A 7,572-nucleotide genomic window follows, 5' to 3' on the forward strand; every position below is an offset into this window, starting at 1 on the left:
GTGAGTAAAATGAGCAAATGCACTGGCTTCTTACCGACTTATCTTTTGATAAAATTTAATTTTTTATTAATATATGGAGAGTTAATGAATTGGCGAATGAAAGTGAATTGGGAGAAGGACATTCCTCCATTTCTGTGCAGGCCACCCATGAAAGAAAGAGGATGAGAAAAGAGATACCCCATAAATTCGTAACCACTGATACCTTAGAAACAATGAATTTGATATGCCCAGTTTTTTGGTATTTTTTTGTCTTCTCAATATAAGACCCATTTTCTTTTTCTTTTTCTTTTTTTTCATGTTGTCTGTCTGGCATATCCTTTAGAAGTTCACGGAAAATGTAATTTTATAGGCAACCATCTACATGCTGCTAAAACATTATTCTGATACTTCTGTCTCTAGAGAGGTGAAGGTCATCTTTTTGGGGGTAAGGGCAAAGAAGGAGAATGCCAACTGTAGGTGGAAGTGAACTGGTGCTGATCGGGGCAGGTCTTCATCAGTTTGCCAATCTGGGCTCTCCATCCCTAAATCAGCCTTTGGTCCAATAACTTGGGATAAAATAAACAGACAGTTGTGCATATATTTCCCTTTCTCCCACACTAAGCTTGAAAGGAATTAAGAACTGAGGACAGAGCAAAGCCATTTGTTTTCTCATAGCTTTATGCTTAGAGTGGACCCAAGGACCTGAGGGCCGTGGGGGAAAGACAGTCACTGGAAATGGCTTGATCCTTACATAATAATCCATTGATTGTTGCATTTGCTACACTGAAACTCTAGTTCAGTGAAAGAATTTGAAGTTCTTTTGGGTGTCATAATAAAACTTCATTTCAATAAATCATTACAGTTCTTAGCTTTATTTTCAACTCACCCTTTTATTAGTGGGAAACCACTCAGCAAATCAAGCACTCGGAAACTTTCTAGGTCTTCACCTGGCCTGAGCCGAGTCTCTGTCCCTCACCTGTAGTCATTGTGTTCTCATGGTTAAATTGGTCAGAACTCACATCTTTAAGAGAAAAAACAGTCTCATAGCCACTTCAATACCAAAAGAAAATCAATTTTTGAAGGTGTATTTGAACTCATGACCAGTATATTACCAATATATTTAGAAGCAAATCATCTCCTGAGCACGGAAGTGGGGAGTCCATTCTTAAAACAGTGTCCTTTCTCTGTTTCACAGGTAACATCAGAGATCTAGGTGGGTACAAGTCAAGGAAGGATGAAGAACAGTTTTGTTACTGACTACGCAGTGAGAACTGTTCAGGCCCTGCGTGTGCCTAGCAGATGGCTTTCATCACCCCAGTATGCTCAAATCTGAGAAACAGACATGTGATTGGTTTCACAGGAGAAGATGAACGTCAAGGACAGCTTCCTTGTTACTTCCTGAGTCTCGATCACTCATACTCGCTGTGGATCATTTTAGAGTGTGTTCCTGCACCCCCTTCTCCTTCACTTTTCCTACTTCTGACCCGTGCATATTACATCTCTTCTGGGAATAAGATCTGGGTCATGCCTTCCCTCCCATACCATTGTTGTTTAGCTCAATCCCTTCTCTGCTACTTCCCTTTTTGGAGCGTGTGGCTAAGTAGTCGGCATGTTGTTAAAAGTCTCCCCAGTCAGGGCAGATTCTAAAACATGGTAGAGCAAGAGGGCCCTGCTCTTCTCAGGAAAGACTATTCTCACTTCTCATTATGCTTTTTATCTATCAAAGGAGGTGACAAAGCTGCATCCTATCCTCTCACACTTCACCAGGAGCTCTCCATTCTTGAAGATGTGAAGAATCACTCCAAAATGGGACCTCGAGAGGCACCCCTGATTTTGTTTTCAGTGGTGCTCCTTTCTTCTCTTTTTGGTGGCCTCTACTCCTTGCTGTGTTCTCTTACTCATTCTTTTCCCAATAAAAATATTCCATGGCTATTATAGAAAATTCAGACTACATGGAAAAGTAGAAGGAATATAAATAGTCCCACTAGTGGTTAAAGATAATCACTGCTAACATTTTCAGGTGTGTTTCCAAATCTATTTCTTTTCTATGCATATTTTATTTCTCTTATAAAATTTTACATGATGTCATCATACCACATATACAATTTTGTATAAGCTTTTTCACTTAGTATTTTATCAAGGATGTTTTTGTTATATTCATGGTCTTCTTAAACATTACATTAATGATTCAACCTCCAGTGATTTCCATAATGCTGGTCATTGAAAGCTGTTTCCAGTTGGTCGGTGGGATGAGGGTCTTGGTGCATGAATCTTTTTCTGCATTTGGGAAATTTTCCCATAGCTAGACTCCTGGGGGTATATATTGATTATCAAATCATTTACAAGGCTTTTTCATAAATGTATAGCTAATAGGAATTATTAACTTTAGTCTAAAATATGAGATGTGAAATTAGAACTCTCAACATAAGGTATTATATTTAATCCTTAGTTTAGCAGAAATAAGCACACTTATTTAAATATTGCAAATGGTGAAGGTATTGGTATAGAATTGGGGAGATCATCTTGCTGAACACTTCTAGTCTCAGCTTTCTCTGGAAGTGGTGGTGGCTTGGCCCAAAAAATGTGCTAGAAGAACATAAGGCACTTTAAGTGTCCATAATTAGTTTTTCCAGCTTTGAATAGACTATAAACTCAGTGGCTGAAGAAGGAAATCTTGGAAGGAAGCTATTAAAAGATCATCTCATTAAAAAAAACTACAAAAGCATGAACCAAAAAAAAAAAATGTTTTATCATTTTGTCTGGGCTTTAGTTAAAATGATTACTCACAATATTCATAATGTTGGCAGGGAATGAATACATGGGAATGAATTTTTTTTTACTTAAACCTTATTAATGGCTTAAAGGGGAATCCTCTTGAATAGGGTTGAAGCTCATGGTTTCAGATGCTAAAGGTAGATGGAATAAAATTTGTGTGACAGACATTGCCGATGAGTGGAATTTTCAAAACTTCTCTGTTCATGGGAGAATGTTACTTTTGTTTCAACTAGAATACGTGCCTTTTCTGAAGCCACCAAGAAGAGTCTTAGGTCATCTCCGTACTGCCTGGGAAAAAGAAAGTGTGTGGCAGTGTGTATGTAAGGTTGTCCAGGGAGAAACAGCAGTCTCAACCTCTTACCCTCATTCCAGTAGTGAATTTGAATAAAATCAGCCAATCAACCTGAAAACCTCTCCTGAGACAAAATTTTTTTTTTTAAGATTTTATTTATTTATTTGAGAGAGAGAGAGAATGAGAGAGAGCATGAGAAGGGAGAGGTCAGAGGGAGAAGCAGACTCCCCGCCGAGCAGGGAGCCCGATGCGGGACTCGATCCCGGGACTCCAGGATCAGGACCTGAGCCGAAGGCAGTCGCTTAACCAACTGAGCCACCCAGGCGCCCCTCCTGAGACAAAATTTAGCATAACTGTTGGCTGACTCCCGTCAGTGCGTTTGTCCATATACTCCTATTTCCGCTACCCGTCTTTTTGTTAGTGTAAGAAAGAGGCCTACGTGCACCTTAGTATCAGCAGTACAAGAAGTTCTCCTGTTGATGCTAATGACGGAGAGCCTGGACCATACTCAGAATTCACTGGTCGTAGAGAAGAAAGTGTTTTCCAGAAAGCTAAGTGTTTTCTTTTCTTTTCTTTTTTTTTAAAGATTTTATTTATTTATTTGACAGAGAGAGACACAGCGAGAGCAGGAACACAAGCAGGGGGAGTGGGAGAGGGAGAAGCAGGCTTCCTGCGGAGCAGGGAGCCCGATGCGGGGCTCGATCCCAGGACTCTGGGATCATGACCTGAGCCGAAGGCAGATGCTTAACGACTGAGCCACCCAGGCGCCCCTGGAAAGCTAAGTGTTTTCAACTCAGCTTGTCTGGTAGATGTTTTTGCATGGCTACGCCACATGAATTTTGCATATGCAAAGTCATTATTTTAAGTGTAGCTCACAGAAGTAGCGCAGGTGTGGATCATACCTCTAACCAAACCATACCTCTAACCATGCCTTCGGGTGCGGTGCTCACTGTGTCCTGTGCATCACTATGGGTAATCCTGCACCGTGGTGTAAATGAGTGTGTTAGTGAATTAAATGACAAGGAGGGACTGTCCGGTGTTGCTTTCGTCATTTTATTGACAGTGGAAATAAAATAAAATTCCTTTTCTTTTCTTTCTTTCTTTTTTTTTTTTTTGAGAAAGCAGTAAGGACTTTTATTGTCAACACAAATGAGAGATACAACCAAAGCAGAAGACACAAATAAATTAATTATCCTGATCATTTTAGATGCCAGGACCTCTCTGTGGAAAGGTCAGCTCAGTTTCTCATGTAGACACGATACTATCCAAAACAAACAAACAAAATGGGAATTTTGAGACAGTGTTTAAGACAATGACCAAGCATGTACATGGTGAGAGGAGAAATAAAAACGTGGCTTCCCTAGTTGTTTTCTTCAGTAAGTTATATATTTATAGAAATATGTGGCTCTTTGGGGCACCTGGGTGGCTCAGTCAGTTGAGCGTCTGCCTTCGGCTCAGGTCATGATCCCAGGGTCCTGGGATCGAGTCCCGCGTCAGGCTCCCTGCTCAGCGGGGGGTCTGCTTCTCCCTCTGCCCCTCTCCCCCAGCTCATGCTCTCTCTCTCACTCACTTTCTCGTAAATACATAAATAAAATCTTTAAAAAAAATATGTGGCTCTTTCTGGGGCCTTTTTTAATGATTTCATCTAGAAAAATTTAAAATTCTTCCACCTCCCAGAAAAAAAGCTTTATGTCTGGCCTGAACAAGAAAATCAAAATAGGGTGACTAATTTCACAGGAAACTCAAGACTACACTTTACATGTAGGTATCACCTTCTTTACTTTAAAAAGGTTTACCATCCACATATCTGTACCAAAACAGTAGACTCAATTTCCTCCCTTAGGAAATTTTCAACCAAACTGGAGTCAGATTGATCTCACTTGAAAAGTGCAAAAAAGGATCTGCAAGACCAGTGTCTGTTCTGGGACAGGTAGAAGAGATGCATCCCTCCAACAGCCCTGGCCAAAGAGGTGCTCTGGCAAGAACTGGCTGCAAGAAGAACTGATCTGTCAGAGCTACCAAAGTGGGAGGACGCTCCGGTTTCGGCACAGGAAGAGGGGTCCCTGCCCAGCCTGGCTGTGAGTTGTACCCAGGTCTCAAACAGATCTCAGGTCTCCCAACTGGCAAGGCTGGAGTGCATGGAAGAGCACGATCAACCGCGTCAGAGTCTAAACTAGCCCGTGAATGCTTCTATTCCATGATTTGTCCACGCTCCCACTGATAGTGGTCAGGAAACCAAGCCCCAGTTCTGGAACAACACAAACATTAGTGACCTAGTAAGCAATGGGCAAAGTTCTTGTCTTTGGTAAACAATACAGAAATGGGTGATGAGGCCCCCCCTACTTCACTGCTGGGATTCCTTAGTTTCACCGTTAATGAACCAGCTAAAAATGGCTTCTTTCACACAAAGACAAGCTTCGTACCAACATCTCTCCAAAACCAGTTAGGTCTCCAGCTCTAGCCTTGGTTTAAGAGGTCTAAAAAAATCAAGCAACCACACTTTCCATGTCAGAACCAAGGTAAAGGGGGAGTTGGGCCCAAGATACCCTCCATCCAGAGTCCCTGGGATACAAAGAGCTCTGGGAGCCAATGGGTGTGAGCACATTCAAGTCACAGGCTTTGAGATTATGGGTCCGGGGTGGTGGTTTCTTCCCTTCTATCACCGGCAGGTCCATCTTGGGCGGCTTGATGATTGCTGGATCTTCAGCCATTCAGGAGTCCTGGATGAGGATCAGTTCCACTGGAGAAGATTTCAAATTCCTTAGTTTAGTCAGATTCGTTTCTACAGGAATTTCGTTCCCAGGGTTACATGAACCAACTTCTCTAAACAGAAGTTCCCCATAAGTCCCCACCCCTCAGACATGCTTAGCTATTTCTGAGGTTAGAGAGATCCCCTGTGAGCTCACAAGAGGGTCTTAGGATCTGTCTTGGGGCCAATGTGGATGTCTATTGTCCACAACCCCACTTGTGATCATGGAGCATGGTTTCCGTGCTGAAGGCAGGGTCCTCTTGCTCTAAAGCCCCCACATTTGTTCCAGGGAGAATTAAGGGAGTGTGTGTCCCCCTACCCCTCTCAGATTCTTCTGGGTCTAGTGGGGACTGAGCTGCTGGTCGCCATGGAGACAGCCTCTGTCTCAAAAACAAAAGGCTCAGAAGTCGGGCCCTCAGCCAAGCTGGGGCTGATATCAGTGATGAATATCCCCTGGCCTCCCCACCCACTCCTCCCGCCCTGGGCCTTTATTCTCCTGAAGATGGAAATCTTTAGAGGAAAAGCAACCTTTGGTCGCCTGCCCCATTCGTTGATCAGACCAGAGCTAGCCCCAAAGCCCCAGCTTGATCCTAAACATCTGTGGTTCAGAAATGTGCCTTCTGCTCTGATTGACACATTTACAGCATCATTTTTTAAAAATCAGTTTCTTCTCCCTACAGAGGTCTTGTTTGACAAGGAGAAGTCTCCCTCATCCCCTTTTATGTATAATGTGCTGTCATTAACTGTCCACTGTGAGCACGTCCTGGGTAATAAGAATGGTTCAGAATAAATGGAAGCGTTTGGAGGCCCCTGCCCCCCACTGTCTTACTGTCTCCCAGAGGAGAGGGGATTGATTTAAGAAACAGAAGTAACACCAGGAGGCAGTATGCCAAGTGCAGGGACAGGCGCAAGGGCAGTAGGATGCAGACCAAGGAAGGCTCGTGTGAAGACTTCAAGAAGACCCTGCTTGTGCACTCAATGGAGGAAACTGGCTTCCCCCAAATTCTTCTCATGGAGATCACTCCTGCTCACATTGTGCACAAACACAGGAGAAGCTCCTTGGGGTAGACAGTGAAGCCCAAGTGGCTAAAGATGGTCACTAACTGATGTGCACAGACAGGAGCAAGGCATATGAAGTTGCTGGGGGAAATTGAGGAGGACCCACCACAAAGGGGACATAAGAAAAAGGGCAGGTTAGCAGGGGTGTGTTAAGGTATAGTGTTTGGGACCCCCTCCCTGCCACAGTGCAAATCTTCAGAAAAAGAATATACAAACCACGAAGTGATCATGGCAGCCGATCACACATAATCCAGACCAGGGGCCACGTCATGCCTGTGAGCCCCTGTGGCCTCACGCCACCCCAGATTAAAGCAATATCCTTCCGATGCATGTTTCCACCGAAGTCTTCGCTTTCCTCTTGACTCTCGATGCTGCTTGAGAGCTGTCTTCCTGACATCACGATGCAGGGTGTCAACCCCCTGCTCATGAGTCTTCCATGGCTCCCTATTAAGTCCTGCTCAGCTCCCTGAAATGGAGCTTGTGACCTCAGCAGCCTGGCCCTTACCCACCTCCACAGGCGCTTATTCTGACCTCCCTGCCTAGTTCCCAAACTCCAGGACCAGCTGTCTTGCACAGATCCCAGGCCATTGCCTGTGTGGTCTTCCTGGCCTGGGCTGAATGCTGTGTCTTCCTCCCAGGCCGATTCTCACTTCTGACTGCTCAGCACTCCACGGCCCCGGAAAACCAGGCAGCTTGTGCTGCCCGCCCTCCCCCGTGG

General features: G+C 44.0%; 1 protein-coding gene across 1 annotated transcript in view; it reads left to right on the forward strand.

The window, feature by feature from the left end:
• The window catches only part of TRPM8 (transient receptor potential cation channel subfamily M member 8), a 73,601-nt gene extending 71,284 nt beyond the window's left edge, over positions 1-2,317 (forward strand). The window contains exon 25 of the mRNA XM_045867312.2: positions 1,175-2,317. The gene's annotated coding sequence lies outside the window, so the exon portion shown is untranslated. The remainder of the gene's footprint in view (positions 1-1,174) is intronic.
• Positions 2,318-7,572: the final 5,255 nt, after the last annotated feature.

The sequence above is a fragment of the Mirounga angustirostris genome, unplaced genomic scaffold (genome assembly GCF_029215605.1).
Source record: "Mirounga angustirostris isolate CCGP_5_RB_7025 unplaced genomic scaffold, mMirAng1.0.hap1 SCAF_3, whole genome shotgun sequence".
NCBI classification, from domain to species: domain Eukaryota; kingdom Metazoa; phylum Chordata; class Mammalia; order Carnivora; family Phocidae; genus Mirounga; species Mirounga angustirostris.